Consider the following 17,453-nt stretch of genomic DNA (forward strand, 5'->3'; position numbering starts at 1 on the left):
TCAATTTCTTAATGAGAAAATGTATAGAAAATGTATAGATTCTCCCCAATAATCCTGTATATGATAGCTAAAAACTGGCAGAGGCACAAATGGAAGATAGTTATTTGCTTCCTAAGTTTTTTTTTTATATAGATATATATTTTTTACAACATGCCTCTTCCCTCTCAAGGGTACTAAGTGTGCTGGGATTGGGGATTGGGCACATGAATGACTTTGTATGTGTGTATACTTTAGATGGGATTGAGGAAATGGAATGAAACTGAAGAATGGCACAGAACCATTGTTACCTGTGACCTCACAATCCTATGACACAATTGTTGGGCTGCCATCATCTCCTAATTTCCTCTGAAACAATCCTTTTTCCCCCTCCAAGTCCACGATGGTGGTACACAAGGATATGAGATTCCTCTCTGTGCCAGACTGGATGACTCCAAATGAGTAGGCCTTCTTAGCTCCAAACCTTCTCTGCAATTAAAACTTTTTCTCCCTGTAGGTTCATTGCTCACAATCTAAGGTATGATCTCTCACATTCCCATGTCCTGTTGTACTTATCTCTCAAATATTATCTCAAAACAGTGTGCAATTTATTTTCAGGCAAGTATTAATTATAACGACCCCACATAAAGTCATTTTGTAATATAAGAATAGCTTTTACTCCATTGCACAAAAGTAATTTTCTCTGACACCTTAACCTTCACTGAACATTTCTCTAATTTTATTTAGGCAGTATCAAATAAGTGGAGTGTGAAGTATATTTTACAAGGAGCTTTTTTTTTTAACCTATTAGAAACTTGTGAAAAAATAGAGAAAGAAAGAAAGTTAGTTTTGCATTTTAGTATTCCCTCATTGTTTCTGTTTTACCTTGTGCCAATTCTAAATCAATTCTAAGGATTGAAGAAACCATCCTAGGGAATGAAATAAACTGCAAAAATCTGAAGTTTGTTCAGAAAATGTTAATGGCATCAAAGGAAAAATAATTGGATTGAATTAGCAGCTCTTTCAAGGTTTTACTCATTGAAACATTTTTTACTATCAATTTTTGCAGCTTTATTGAGATATAATTGACAAAATTATAAGATATTTAAAGTGTACATTGTGGTGATTTCACACATACACACACACACACACACACACACACACACTTTGTGAAAGGATTCCCATCATGTAGTTAACTAACACATTATTTATTTATTTATTTATTTATTTATTTGAGAAGATCTAATCTCTTTGTAAATTTTAATTATATAAAATAGTGTTATCCACTATAGTCACCATGTTTCACATTAAATCTTCAGACCTCATTAATCTTATAGCAGAAAGGATGTATTCGTTTACCAACTTCTATTTTTCCCATCCTCAGCCCCTGGCAACCACTTTTCTATGTTTCTATGAGTTTAACTCTTATCTTTCCTTCCTTCCTTCCTCCCTCCCTCCCTCCATTCCTTCTCTCCTTTCTTCTTCCTTTTTATTAAGGTCCAAATACAAGCAGTACCACACAGTATTTGTCTTCCTCTGTCTGATTTATTTCACTTAGCATAATGCCCTCAAGTTCCATCCATGTGTTACAAATGGCAAGATTCCCCCTCTTTCCCATGGCTGAATAATATTCCACTTCACATATATATCCATTTTCTTTAGCCATTCATCTGTTGATAGACGCAAGTGTTTCCATACCTTGATCATTGTCAACAATGCTGCAATTGACATGATAGTCCCCATAGCTCTTCAAGATCCTATTTTGTTTCCATTTCCTTTGAATATATGCCCAGAAGTGAGTTGCTGGATTATACAGTAGTTCTATCTTTAATGTTTCCATACTGTTTCCATATGCCTGCAATTATTTACATTCCCCCCAACTGTACAAAAGTGTTGCCTTAAAAAAAAAAAAAAAAAGGTTGCCTTTTTTCCACATCTTCATCAGCCTGTTATCTCTTGTCTTTTTGATACTCTCCATTCTAACAAGTGTGAGGTGATATTCATTGTAGTTTTGATCTGCATTTCCTCAATGATAATGGTTGAGCACCTTTTCACATACATGTTATTATCTATACATCTTCTTTGGAAAATAGTCTATCTAGTTCCTGTGCCCATTTTTAACATGATTGCTTGTTTTTTGGCTATTGAGTTGAATTAAAATTTTATTACAACAGATATAAGAAGTGTGTAAGTGGAGTGAATATGTATGAAATAGACACAAAGGTCTAAAGTCCCATCTCCTTGGCTTTCCTCTCCTCACAAAGCAGTCCCAGAGATATCTAAGTGTAATTATACAACTCCATGTAACACCTTTTGAAAACCAGCAAAAGAATTTATTATAAATCTCAGAAAAATTACCTCCAGATCTAAAAGTAGGAGCTACCACTAAAAAGGCACCATCAGAATAATCTGCTCATAAAAAGTTTTTTTATGGGGTTGAGGAAGCCAAAATAAGAATGTGCTCTGATGAAATATTCACTGATCTGTAGCAAATCAATAATGAATACAGGTTGACAATAATAGGAAAAAATATTTAAACTCTTATTTTTCTCCTAATCTCCTTCCCTATCCTCACTCACCTTTCCCTCTTTAAACTTTTCTCACTATTTTCTTGACTTAAGTCCCAGCCATATGGACAGCCAGGCTGTGCTGCTATAATAGCCACAAAGATAAGCCTTGTTAAGAGAAAGTTGTGAGTGGGCAGTTGACCTGTTTTTGATGATTGTGGCATAATCTCAAAGAGGAAAGACAAATTTTTCTCTACAGAGCCAGATAGCAAACACTTCAGTCTGTGCACACTACACATAGTATCTATTGCATATTTTTAAAATTTGTTTGCTTGTGCAATCTTCTAATGTAAAAACCATACTAAACTTCGTGGCCTTACAAAACAAACCACAAGACTGAGTTCCACAGGTCATAGTTTGTGAATTCATGATCTAAGGAATCTCTTCTTCATTGTCAGACAAAAATTGTAAGTGGGACCTCTGAAGCCATGTTCTATAATAACTAATACTCTATTCACTATGTATACTCATATACAAAACCAATGAGTATCAATATCTATAACTGCTGCCCTAGAGGAACCATAGGTAAAAATTATCTATCTTTTCTGGTTTGATTCTCAGATAGGGCTTTTGGAAATCTGTGGAGTCATTTTAGCTGCCACCTTGACCACAGGAGTGGATGGCCTGGAGCGGATGGAGGGGACTTGTAACAGGCATCTATTGTCTGAGGTGTATGCAGGAGTGGGGAATGCCATATATACTGTAGTGAAGTTTCACCCATAATGAAAAATTACCATCTCAATGTGCTAATAGAAACAATGTTGTGAAATACTGGACTTCGGGGATCAATTCTTTTACCCAACATTTGGAACAGATTCTTGTATTGTAGGACCTGAAAACTTATGCAGTTTGAGGGATCTCATTTCAAAAACAAAATTAGTACAAAATTAGGCATGAAATGAATGTTTTTTTTTTCAGAATGGGAAAATGAAAGACTACTAATTACAAATTTTTAAAAAGCTAATAAGTACTTAAATGTCACAAAAACTTTAAAACATAAATAGTACTTACTTGTCTACAATTATAATTTTACAGTTATAATGATTATTTTTCTCTGTAATTTTTGCCTTATACTCATTGAGATTCTCTTCATATGACAATTTTACAATCTTTCTGTGAAATGTATAGAAATAAAATAAAGTTTAATATTTCTTCTGGCATGATTGAGTGATATCTGTTTCTTTGTTAGTGAAAACCTCAGCTCATCACTGTATGATGTGTCAACTGTCTTTATTTTTTAAGTAAACTTATTTTTTTTTAAGTTTCTTGTTTTTACTTAAATTCCAGTTAGTTACTATACAGTGTAATATTGATTTCAGGTGTCCCATTTAGTGATTCATCATTTAGGTACAACGCTCACGGTCATCATAATAAGTGCCCTCCTTAATGTCCATCAGCCACTTAACCGATCCCTTTGCCCACCTCCCCTCCAGCAGCCCTCAGTTTGTTCTCTATAGTTAAGAGTCTGCTTTATGGTTTGCCTCTCTTTTCCCCCAATGTTCATTTGTTTTCTTTCTTAAATTCCATATATGAGTGAAAATATATGGTATTTTATCTTTCTCTGACTGACTTCACTTAGCATAGTACTGTCTAGCTCCATCCACATTATTGCAAACAGCAAGATTTCACTCTTTTTAAGGCTGAGTAATATTACATTATATATATATATATGAGAATTCTTCTTTATCTGTTCATCAGTAGATGGGCATTTGAGCTCTCTTCATAATTTGGCTATTGTTGATAATGCTGCTATAAACACCAAGGTGATGTATCCCTTCAAATCATTATTTTTGTATCTTTTGGGTAAATACTTAGTAGTGCAACTGCTGGGTCATAGGGTATTCTAGTTTTAACTTTTTTGAGATACCTTCATAGTGTTTTCCAGAGTGGCTGCACCAGTTTATATTCCCACCAACAGTGTGAGAGGGTTCCCTTTTCACTGCATCCTCACCAACATCTTCTGTTTCTTGTGTTTTTAATTTTAGCCATTCTGACAGGGTGAGGTGGTAGTTCATCATACTTTTGATTTGTATTTCAGTGATGAGGAGTAATGTTGAGCAACTTTTCATGTGTCTGTTAGCCATCTGTATGTCTTCTTTGGAAAATGTCTATTCGTGTCTTCTGCCCATTTCTATTTTTTTAAGATTTTATTTATTTATTTGAGAGAGAGAGAGAGAATGAAAGAGAGAGGGAGAGCACGAGCAGAGAGAGCGGCAGAGGAAGAAGCAGACTCCCTGCTGACCAGGAAGCCTGATGCAGTGCTCAATCCCACAACCCTAGGATCAGGAGCTGAGCTGAAGGCAGATGCTTAATCAACTGAGCCAGTTGGGTGCCCTTCTGCCCATTTCTTGACTGGATTATTTGATTTTTGGGTGTTGAGTTTGATAAGTTCTTTATAGATTTTGGATACCGACTTTATCACATATGTCATTTGCAAATATCTTCTCCCATTCCATAGGTTGCCTTTTAGTTTTGTTGATTGTTTCCTTTACTGTGAAGAAGCTTTTTATCTTGGTGAAGTCCCAATACTTCATTTTTTGCTTTTGTTTCGCTTGCTTCTGGACTCAAATATAATAAATGCTATGGCTGAAGTCTTGGAGGCTTTTCCCTGTGTTCTTCTCTTGGATTTTGATGGTTTCCTGTCTCACAATTAAATCTTTTATCTGTTTTGAATTTATTTTTGTGTGTGGTGTAAGAAAGTAGTCCAGGTTCATTCTTCTGCATGTTGCTTTCCAGTTTTCCCAACACCATTTGTTGAAGAAACTATCTTTTTCTCATTGTATATTCTTTCTTGTTGAATATTAGTTGACGATAGAGTTGTGGGTCCATTTCTGGGTTTTCTATTCTGTTCCATTTATCTATGAGTCTGCTTTTGTGCCAGTACTATGCTGTCTTGATCACTACAGCTTTGTAATAGAGCTTAAAGTCTGGAATTGTGATGCCTCCAGCTTTGCTTTTCTTTTCTTTCTTTTTTTTTTTTTTTTTTTTTTTCAGCTTTGCTTTTCTTTCTCAAGTTTGCTTTGGCTATTCTAGGTCTTTTGTGGCTCCAGAGAAATTTTTCAACATCCTGCCTTGTTTCTGAGTGTAGAAGAAAAGCTCTCAGTTTTTCCCCATTGAGGGTGATATTAGCTGTGGGTCTTTCTCATATGACCTTTATGAGTTGAGGTATGTTCCCTGTATCTCTATTTTGTTGGGTTTTATCAAGAATGGATGCTGTACTTTGTCAAATGCTTTTTTTGCATCTATTGGGAGGATCATATGGTTCTTAACTTACCTTTTATTAATGTGGTGTATCACGTTGATTGATTTCTGAATATTGTACCACCCCTGAGGCCCAGGAATAAATCCCACTGGATTGTGGTAAATGATTCTTTTAATGTACTATTGTATTTGATTTGCTAGTATTTTGTTGAGAATTTTTGCATCCATGTTCATCTGGGATATTGGCTTATAATTATTTTTTAGTGAAGTCTTTGTCTGGTTTTGGAGTAAGGTAATGATGGCCTCATAGAATAAGTCTGGAAGTTTTCCTTCCATTTATATTTTTTTGGAACACTATGAGAAAAATAAGTATTAACTCTTCTTTATATGTCTGGTAGAACTCCCTTAAGAAGTCTTCTGACCCTGGACTAAGTATTTGTTAGGAGATTTTTGATTATTGATTCAATTTCTTTTCTGGTTATGAGTCTGTTCAAATTTTCTAGTTCTTCCTATTTCAGTTTCAGTAGTTCATATGTTTCTAGGAATTTATCCATTTCTTTCAGGTTGTCCAACTTGTTGACATAAAATTTTTCATAATCTCATAATTGTATTTCTGTGGTGGTGGTTGTAATATCTTCTCTCTCATTTATGATTTTATTTATCTGGGTCATTTCTCTTTTCTTTTGGATAAGTCTGCCTAAGAGTTTATCAATTTTATTCATTCTTTTAAAGATTCATTCTTTTTATTCTTCTGATTTCATTGATCTGTTCTGTGGGTGTTTTTTGTTTGTTTCTGTATCATTTATGTCTGCTCTAATCTGTACTACTTCCCTTCTGCTGGCTTTAGGCTTCATTTGTTGTTCTTTTTCTAGCTCTTCTAGGTGTAAGGTTAAGTCGTGTATTTGTTTTTTGTTTGTTTGTTTTTTCTTTTTTTTTTTTTTTTTTGCTTCTTCAGGTGGGCCTGTATTGTTATGTATTTCCCTCTTATGAGCACTTTTGCTGCATCCCCAAGGTTTTGTACCATTATGTTTTCATTTCCATTTGTTTCCATGTGTTTATTAAAATTTCTTCTTTAATTTCCTCACTGATCCATTCATTCTTGAGTAGGGTGTTCTTTAGCCTCCATGTATTTGTGGTTTTTTCTTGTGATTGACTTCAAGTTTCATAGCACTGTGACTGGAAAATAATGTGTAGTATGATCTCACTCATTTTGTGCTTGTTGAAGCCTGATTTGTGACCTAGTATGTGATGCATTCTGGAGAATGTCCCATGCGCACTTGAAAATAATGTCTTCTGCTGCTTTGGGATGGAATGATCTGACTATATCTTTTAATTCCATTGGGTCCAGTGTGTAATTCAAAGCCATCATTTCTTTGTTGATTTTCTGCGTGGATGATCTATTGATGTAAGTAGGGGGTATTAAAGTCCCCTAGTATTATTGTATTATTTTCATTGAGCTCCTTTATATTTATTATTAATTATTTTATATATCTGGGTGCTCCCAAGTCAAGAACATAAATATTTACAATTGTTAGGTCTTCTCGTTGGATAGACCCCTTATTATGATGTAGTGTCCTGCTTCATCTTCTTGTTGCATCTTTGGTTTAAATTTAGCATCTGTAACATTTTTGTAGATTCTTGTTTAGAAGGTGCTTCCTGTAGAGGCAAAGCTTTGGGAAACTCTCTCCCTTTGATCATGTCTGGCAGCGTTTCCAGATATAGCTTTGCTCCATATTCTCTGACCCAGTTCCTCCATCATGCCCATAGGCAGTCTGATCTCAGCAAAGACTGAACAACATTATATTCATAACTTTCCTGGCATCAAGAAGAAACTTTTGGATGCTCCCTTAGCTCCAGCAGGGGCAGCTTACCACTGGAGTCACGTTTCATCTGCCCTGCCCATCCCCAATTACAGAGGCAACATTACAGCTGAGATGGTGACTTTCATGCTGGGCCAGTGCTACAAACCTCTGGCTGAGGCCTAGAGCTGCTGCTTCCTCCATGTGTGCCCCCAAGCAAACCTTGGGGTGCCTGATCAGCTGAGGAGCCCTAAATGTTAAACTATATTAGGTTCGTGTAAACTCATCTATGCCAGCCTAGATCTACCCATGTGGGTCTCATATTATTTGCCATGACATCCTTTCTGGAATATGTGGTACTTGTTGACTTTTTTCTTTGCTTAAACAAATACTTATCACAGACTTAAAAGTCAAGTTATGATCAATCTATTCGATGGAAGAATTCGTTTCTAACCCACTATGTACACATTAGTTATTTTCTTTTTTCTCTCTCTTTCCTCTTCTCACCTTTGAAACTTGGTGTCATAGATCTGTCTATTACCTAGAAGACATTTTTTTCTGTGTAAGTGCAGCAGACTCTGGAAATACAAGAGGATTATTTCAATTCTCTTTATTTGATAAAAATCATTTCCAGTATAAAATTGACTTTCATTGTGCTGTTCCATGATACCTCCAAACTTCATATAACTGAAATTCAAAACACGCTAGCAGCCAAAATGCCTAGGAGTATTAGTATTCAAAAATAGTGATCCTACCCTCATAGATGTTGAATTTTCATTCTTTAAAGAATTTTAATCACTATGTTCCTAGTTTCTTACCATAACTCTCTTCTTAAAACACCCTAAATTCTATACATGCCAGAAACAGCAAATAATATCACATTAAAGCAACCTTTAACTGTAATCACTTTTGTTTTTCACAAAATAAAGTTAAATTAAAAGTAAAATTAAGAGATAAATTTATGAATATAAATAAATATATATATGTCTTCAAAGCAATTTAAAAAAGATAAAATCATAGATCGTCAATCAAACCAAGGAAAACTCTATGTCAATAGATAAAATATTTGGTCTGTTATACTTAACTGTTTCTCTAATGAAACTTCCATCTTATTATTACAATGTTTCTTCTCGTGTTTTACATATATAGCATTTTATACAAAGTAACCCGCACAGAATGATGTATATAGGGAACAAGAGTTTTCAGTTTTCCTAAGGCAAAAGTCTGGGGCAGAATCACTAAAACAAAAGCATCCTACTCTTCCACAAACAATAAAGACACAGTGTTGTTTTTATAACTTGGAAACCCAGTATCTATTACTTTCAGTATTCAAGTAAAGTGCTTCCTGAATTGGTTTATCTGTTAAGTGGATGCTATCTTTTAATGCCTGCAGTGCTTGCTAGCATACCTCGTAGCACTCACAAATGTTCTTTTGTCCTTCCTTTGGAAGATCTTTCAAACAAAGAAAAATACATATATGCAGCACAGTATATATGGCCAAATATATCTACATTTTACCTCCACTTTACCTCCTACATTTTACTTCTAGATGTTTCTCTAGAGCATCTAGAAAACAAGAATTATTGTTTTAAAGGTGTCAAATTTCAAAGAAAAAAAATGGTCTTTATGTAGTAAAAGAGAGAGAGAGAGAAGCAATGTAGAATTCACTATAACATTTAAATCTTAAACTGCATAATCTACAGAATTTTCAAAATATATTTTTAATTTACCCAATAGTCATGGTGGGGAGTTATCATAAAAACAGTTTGCAGATGATATAGGCAGTGATATCATATAATGCTAGAATCTAAAGACAACCACTCCTGATATTTAAATCCCCTTGAACACCATTAGCGACTCATATTCAGTGATCAGGAAATTAATCTCATAAACTTACCTATTTCATTTTTATTAGAAAGTCCTATAAATTATAAGGTTCTTCTCCATATTAAGGTGAAATTTACTATCATTAGCTTTGAATCCCTAAATCTGTCCTCCCCACGCATGTGTAATTACTCTTCTATATAATCTCTTGCACATCTTTGCAGTTCTAGTTCGAACCCATTATGACATTATTTTTTCAATTTTTGCAGAGGCTTCTGAGAAGTGTCCCAGAAACTCTTTTGGAGATGGGGGTGGCAGGGAGAAGCTAAACTAGGAAGTGGGAGTGAGTGGAAAGAGTGGTGTCCTTTTCCATACCCCTAACTCTGCTTCATTTAGATCTTTGCATTTAGCTCTTTTTTTTAATTGTGTTCCCTCCCATGTGAGACTTCAGTTTCAATACAAATATTTAAAGTCGATATTTCATACGTCAATCCTAAGCATTTCCAAGTTATATAGAGGTTTTGATTCTACAATTTATGGATAGCGATTTTCCTTACAATATGACAGTGCAGCCATTTCAAAACGGTGAGATCGACATGAATATTATGCCTCACATACCTTGGGGTTGAAACAGAATCTTAACATTGGTGGAGACTCAGCTTTCCATCAGTTCTGTTCCAAATAGAGTCTCTTAGAGATCTTCTAAGTAGTTAACAAGCAAACAGAGCTGTCTTCAATATGCAAAGTACTTATAATTGTCTTCTGTGGCAATTCTGGCATCTCTAGGGACAACGCTTGCTTTTGCTTCATGCAAAACATGAAAGCTCTATACAACTGACCATTAACGAAAATGTCTTCACTTCTCATTACTGTCAAAGCAACAGTTTTCTTGCTGATATCTAAGACAAGGCTGTCAGCACTCAAGAGATTGATGCATCAGTTAAGGGCGATGAAGCCCATGAACCCATAGTTAGCACCCTGCTTTCCCTGTCATCAGAAATGGCATCGCCATCCATCCTGGTGTTGCCTTCTTATAGACAAACTCTGCCAATGTGGCAATTTCATGATTAATATTTCCATGTTAATGCTGTTTCCACCATTAGCACTGTTAACAGCATGTTTTCAATGCCACTGAAAGCAGTTTTCAGGTTCTCTAAAAATATAAATTATTTACAAATCCTATTATTTTGACCAAAAGAGCCCATGTATTTTGATCATCCAGGAATTTTATACAATTTTCTAAATTTCAGGATTATCTTTTTTTAAAAAAAATATATTTTTAAAGGTTTTTTTTTTTTAAGATTTTTATTTATTTACTTGTGAGAGACACAGAGAGAAGGCAGAGACATAGGCAGAGGAAGAAGCAGATTCCCTGCAGGGAGCCTGATTCAGGACTTGATCCCAGGACCTGAGCAGAAGGTAGACACTCAATCACTGAGCCACCCATGCCCTAGGATTATCTTTTTTAAGAATATCTGCTCTGTAAATTTAAAGCCAGCAACACATTCCCATCTCTCTTGAAGCAAAGCTTAAATATTTGATACAGGCTTTGCAGATTGCATACAATCCATAGTTTGTTGATTAGGAGAAAAAGGACATGAATGAAACTCTTTGTAGAAACTACTTCCATGAGCATGGTGGACAAGTAGCCAGTGTGCAGGTGTGGCAATGGCCAAGGTCATAGTAAGAGTGCTCTACTCGTGGCTGTCATTCTTATGCTCAGCAGCAGCCACAGTAGATTGTTTATTAGGGCAGTGTTACATGTTGGTGATTATTCATGGCTATGTAGATGCCTGGCCTGATTCTCTAGCACTGAAGGAAATTTGATGGACTCTCTTTATATTTTAATGAATTTATCTTTTATTTAAAATAGCTACAGTGGGGTTTGTGGTTTTTAATTATGTCCTGACAGACACGGTCAGTATATTAAACACTTGAGTGAATATAGAGCAAAACTATATAAAAAGCTAATTATTTATGTTTTAAAGGCAAAAATTCAAGCTAGGTTAGAGCAAAGTGCTCTGAAATTTTAAGTCTATATTATTACAACATAATTTTATTAATATTAATAATAATAACCACAACCTTTTAGGACAAACTTATTTTCCTCTAAGTTATAAATACTCTATTTATATCTGGAATAAAATATGTTTAGAGTTCTGCTATTTATTTCTTCATTTATTACTTGCTTTATGTGAAAAAATGATGAGAATAACACAAGATAATTGGAAATAGCTAATGAAGTAAGGGTTTAGCAACATTTTAAAAATATTGTTTATCTCTAACTGTCAGAACATATTATTCCTTAATACACAGAATAAATTACCAAAAATTGATTAAAACAGTTGGTAGAAAAAATCTACAGTTCAAATTTCTCTATTACATATTGAATATGATAGTTACTCCTTTTCTCTTAACTATGTCATGAGTGTTATATCTGTGTTAACATACTTCATATGATTCTGGTGGGGGAAAATAACTACTATAACAGTAAAAATCTTATTTTACATTTGTTGAAAATTTCTGTCCAGCAAGAACTAACTTGTGCCATTTTTATCAGTCATCAGAAACAGGAAGAATAATTGCTGACATAGCACATGTTCAAGAGCTGGGTTATTTATCATAATGAATGTCATGCTGGTATTCAATAGGTTTTGTGTTGGAAGGAAAAAAATGGTGAAAAGTCAAATTAAAGCATATGTATTCAGAATATTTTTTTTACATTCCAGCAAACTTTGCTCTTATTTAGTTGAAGTACATTTTTAGAAACAGGAAAAAGTAAACTATAGTACAATTTTTTCATAAGTAGATGATGCTAATGAAGATAATGATGTAATTTGACTAAGAACTCTATTAATAAAGAAGCATTCCATATCATAAGTAACTGAACTAACAAAGTGATTTTTAGGAAGCAAATAAGAAGCTATGCTGTGACGTAACATTTATGCACACATGTATTTATGCGTGTATATGTATACACAGAGATGGAAAGAGAGAGAGGGAGAGAGAGAGGAGGTACAAAAATCCCCAACTGCACATTCAAACAGAGAGATATGCATGAAAATTTTACTTTAAAATTCACTTTTCAGCAAAACCTGAGTTGAACAATCAATAGTCTATTTATAGCCTTTTTTGGAAAAAAAATCCCATTAATTGTAATTGCTCACACATTTTGCAGCAGAAATATTGAGTCTGATTACAGGTTACTGCTACAGATCCCTCTGGCAGTGTTAGCTATTATACAGTATATGCTCTACATCTCCTGCTTAAAAATAAAATAATGAATTCCAAAGCACATCTTTCCTCAGAGAATTTAGATGAGGATTGTCAACTTATTTCGTTAAACCTTTGACTCTCAGATGGTAGGGCTTATTTCCCCTTAGTCAGGTGATTAAATCACAAATACCTGAAAATCATCTTGAATACTTGGGGAAAAAAATAGAGAAAATTTCTTAGTACTGAAAAGATTAAAAGAAGCATAGTCTCCACTTGCGTCTGATCACAGTGTCATCAAAGCTCTAAATTCTCCTGGGATTTTCTGTGTTCTGAACCTTTCCTGGGCTAGCTCTAAAAAACACTTGTAGTAGTAATGGGGTGTGTGCACGTAGAGTAGCAGTGCTCTTTGCTCCCACATGTCAAGCCAATATCGTGATTTACACTCTAGGTTGAGCAATTTAGGTCATAAGCTTGGATTAGGGGTGAGATACGCTATTTGGTTAAGCCTCTGTCACCTGCTCTACTTTAGCAAGAAGATAAAACCACCAGTTTCTGCAAGTTAAAACTATGGGCTATTGGAAAGAGAAAAGAAAGAAATTAGTTCTGGGGACTTGCACAACATGATCACAATATAATCCACATTGCAGAATGGTGGAGATTGAGACTCATACAGCCTAAAATAGCAAGAGATAGATCTTAAGCTGAGATCTATATGACACCAAAAACTATCCTCAGCTTCACTAAGCTATACTCAATTCAATATGGATTTATTGGTCTTTGATTTTCTGTAGTTTAAATCTCTTTCCGAAGAGTTTCTAGTACAGGTAAAACTTCAGTTTCCAGCTCTATTTCTGAAATATATTCAAAAAAGATTCATTTATTTTTGAAACGCTTTCAATACTTTAAAATATAAAACTAGCTTTTACATGGTAATATGTAAGATTAATATATAAGAATCCATAAATATGAATAATAAAATATAAAAAAGCACATATAAGTAGTTTGTTTTTCATGTAAATGAATATTGCAGAAAATGTAATGAAAATAACAAATGGTTATGAAATTATTATACTGAGAAATCAAATGTGCTGAAATAATATTAAAGTGCATTAGATAAATTTTCCAATTATTCATTTAAGAACCATTTAATAATATAAAAATTCAGTAAATTTGATATATGCAATAAATGTATATTGGCACCATTGGAAGCAACATACAATTATAGTGTTGTCTAATAATGACAAAAAGTGAATAGTTCATAAATCTCTTGATAGTATAAATGAATACTGCACCAAAAAATTACTTCAAATAAGACTTTAATACTGCCATTGTTGAAGCTAACACAGTTCTCTATGTGATAAATTTGTATGGAGTAATTGAGATCATCTAGTTTAGTTCTTTCTCTTTTTTATAGTTTTATTTTGTTTTAATGGGTTTTTTAATTGGAAAAGAGATCCAAAGGAAAGCCAAATGATAAGCTAACCTTCACACAGTGCCAAAGTAGCATCTAGGATCCAGCATGCTACACTTTCAGGAGTAGTGTAGCAACTCATTTTCCCTCCCTGGTTCAGGAAAACTAATCTTGAGCTTTGGAAAGAAAATTTGCTGACACAGCACACACAGTGTTTCATGTCTAGTTCATAGGAAGTGGCGACCTGGTGAAACAGCTAAGAGTGAAGGCCCTAGTGAATGAAAGCCTAGGTTGTAATCTTGCTACTTATTTTTCCACCAGCTTGAGAAAGTACTCACCATACATCAAAACTTAGTTTTCTCATGTGAAAGATGGAGCGACCAGCATGTAATACAAACTCAAACAAGGTGAGTTTAGTTTAGTCTAAGTAGCTCTTATCAAGGTTGCATTCATCATGTGTTATCCGTAAGGTATTATCCTTTGGATGCATATTTCCATATTTTCTTCATTCTTCCCACTCACTGTCTTCTTTTTCTGACAATCTGTCTATCAATGGCAATACAACTCACGTAAGGTATAAGTATTGAGAGTGCAGAAAATCCTTATTATCTTCTCATGTGCTTGATAATATTCTAAGATGTTTATATGTATTTCATCCATAGAGAAAAACCCCCAAAACTTTTAGAACAAGTTTCTATTATAAAATCCATTTTGCTCATAAGGAAACTGATCAAAAAGAGGTTAAATGACCTGCATGAAGTCACAAAGCAAAGAATTTTGGAACTTGGATTCAATATGAGCACAAAGGCATTATTATTCTGATGTCTTTAAACTTATTACTATCTCACTATCTTCCAGATTAGCTGTCAGCAAATATTTTCAGAAGAAATAAACAGTAATTAAATGTGTATTTTTCAGTAATTTTCACTTGCCATTGCAATTTCAAATATGTGTTTAAACATTATCATATCCAAATTCAGGGTGTACAGCCATTTCTCTAAATTCTACATGACTTTTTAGCAGCTTCAGATCCTGTAGGAACTGATTGGAGTATATATAAATTTTAAAAAGTTTAAAGGCTTTTAGAAAATATTTAGGAGGTAATCAAATGGAAATAAATGAGAAAGAACTATTCATCTAACAAAACTGGAAAAAATATGGCAATAGAGGCATGACTTATAACCAGCTGTGCTATATGAAATGATTTGCCATATTTATTAATGATTAATAGTATTCTCATAAATTGCCTTAAATATGTAGGAAACACTTCTCAGTGTATAATTAAATTGGGTTAAGCAAGTCATGATCTCTATAAGGAGGATTGCCATGAACACTGGTTTCTAAAAACAAGTAGATCAAACTTCCCTGAATGCCAGTGCCCCAGAAAATGTGAAGTAGCACTGCAATTAGATAACTGGCAAATTATATCCATCGACTTCTTTTGATCTTTCCACATTATACCAATAATTCACTTAGTGATTTTCACTATAATATTTTTAAGACAGTAATAGATCACCTGTCAGCAATTGGAATAGCTTTATGGATGAAGAAACTTATTGCAAGAAATGGATTTGCTAATAGTCATTTGTTGGGGACTCTGAAATCTCAGAGTTCAAATAGTTGAGCATGATAACAGTTTCCAGTCATGGGAATTACTGTACTTCCATCCTTCACCTGAAACATTCATGTATAAGGTCCACATTCTTTAAGTTCAAAATTATCTAATAAGTACAATTCAATCAACTAACTTTTGTTGATGATGACTATGTTAAACTCAGTATGGAGGTTCTGGGTATGCAAGGAAGACCAGTATGGGTTTATGTTGCAGTGAAAGAGGGATGAGAGAAGTACAAATTGACCGTAGAAAAAGCCTAATCGTAGGATCCCTGGGTGGTGCAGCGGTTTGGCGCCTGTCTTTGGCCCGGGGCGCGATCCTAGAGACCCGGGATCGAATCCCTCGTCGGGCTCCCTGCATGGAGCCTGCTTCTCCCTCTGCCTGTGTCTCTGCCTCTCTCTCTCTCTCTCTCTGTGACTATCATAAATAAATAAATACCTTAAAAAAATGTTAAATAAAAAGAAAAGCCTAATCACATGAGTATAGAGAGTAATGGGAATAAGAGACAGAGAAAATTATCTTTTTTAAAATTAAAAGTAATGAGTCTCGGAGGAGGGGCAAGATGGTGCAAGAGTAGGGTCCCCAAACCACCTGTCCCCACCAAATTACCTAGAAAACCTAAAATTATCCTGAAAATCTATGAATTCGGCCTGAGATTTAAAGAGAGGCCAGCTGGAACGCTACAGTGAGAAGAGATCGCGCTTCTATCAGGTAGGAAGACGGGGAAAAAGAAAGAAAGAAACAAAAGGCCTCCAAGGGGGAGGAGCCCCGAGGAGCCGGGCTGAGGCCGGGGCGAGTGTCCCCAGGACAAGAGAGCCCCGACCTGGAGAAGCAGGGGCTGCACCGACCTTACCGGGCGGAAAGGGGCTCCAGGGAGTTGGAGCAGGACCCAGGAGGGCGGGGATGCCCTCGGGCTCCCGGGGACACTAACAGACACCTGCGCCCCGGGAGAGTGCGCCGAGCTCCCTAAGGGCTGCAGCGCAGGGCGGGACCCGGAGCAGCTCGGGGGGCTCGGGGGCGGCTCCGCGGAGGGGGCTGCGGGGCGGGAGCAGCTGGGGGGGATCGGGGGGCGGCTCCGCGGAGGGGGCTGCGGGGCGGGAGCGCGAATCCAACAGCCCAGGCCCCGGAGCACAGGGCGCCGGGACACAGCCCAGGATCCAGCCTCCCCCGGGACAGGCAGAGGCCGGGAGGGCCCAGGACCCCAAGGACGCTCCTGCCCGGAGCTGAGCAGATCAGCGGCCCCGCCCGGAGCCTCCAGGCCCTGCAGACGGAGAGCTCTGGAGCTACTGCGGGGGCTGACTCCAGGGCTCCAGAGCTGGCCCCGCCACTGGGGCTGTTCCTCCTGCGGCCTCACGGGGTAAACAACCCCCCTGAGCCCTGCACCAAGCAGGGACAGAGCAGCTCCCCCAAGTGCTAACACCTGAAAATCAGCACCACAGGACCTTCCCCCAGAAGACCAGCTAGACTGACAAGTTCCAGGGGAAGTCGAGGGACTTACAGTACACAGAATCAGAAGATACTCCCCCGTGGTTCTTTTTTCTTTTTTTTTGTTGTTGTTGTTGTTTTGTTTTGTTTTGTTTTTCTTTTTGATTTGTTTCCTTCCCACACCCCCTTTTTTTCCTTTCTTTCTCTTTCTTTCTTTTTCTTCTTTTTTTTCGTTTTTTTCTTCCTTTTTTTTTTTCCTCTTTCTCTTTTCTTTCCTTCTTTCTCTCCTCTCTTTTTCTCCTTTTCCCAATACAACTTGCTTTTGGCCACTCTGCACTGAGCAAAATGACTAGAAGGAAAACCTCACCTCAAAAGAAAGAATCAGAAACAGTCCTCTCTCCCACAGAGTTACAAAATCT

At 36.1% G+C, this 17,453-nt stretch overlaps 1 long non-coding RNA gene across 2 annotated transcripts in view; it reads left to right on the forward strand.

Annotated features, from left to right (window-relative positions):
* The first annotated feature begins 332 nt into the window (after positions 1–332).
* Positions 333–17,453, forward strand: part of LOC140609171 (uncharacterized) — a 219,864-nt gene continuing 202,743 nt past the window's right edge. The window contains exons 1-2 of one of the 2 annotated variants that reach the window (XR_012011107.1): positions 333–514; positions 14,316–14,401. This is a non-coding gene — a long non-coding RNA (uncharacterized lncRNA). The remainder of the gene's footprint in view (positions 515–14,315; positions 14,402–17,453) is intronic. The other variant, XR_012011109.1, reaches the window with a different exon arrangement.

The sequence above is a fragment of the Canis lupus genome, chromosome 18 (assembly GCF_048164855.1).
Source record: "Canis lupus baileyi chromosome 18, mCanLup2.hap1, whole genome shotgun sequence".
Classification (NCBI taxonomy): domain Eukaryota; kingdom Metazoa; phylum Chordata; class Mammalia; order Carnivora; family Canidae; genus Canis; species Canis lupus.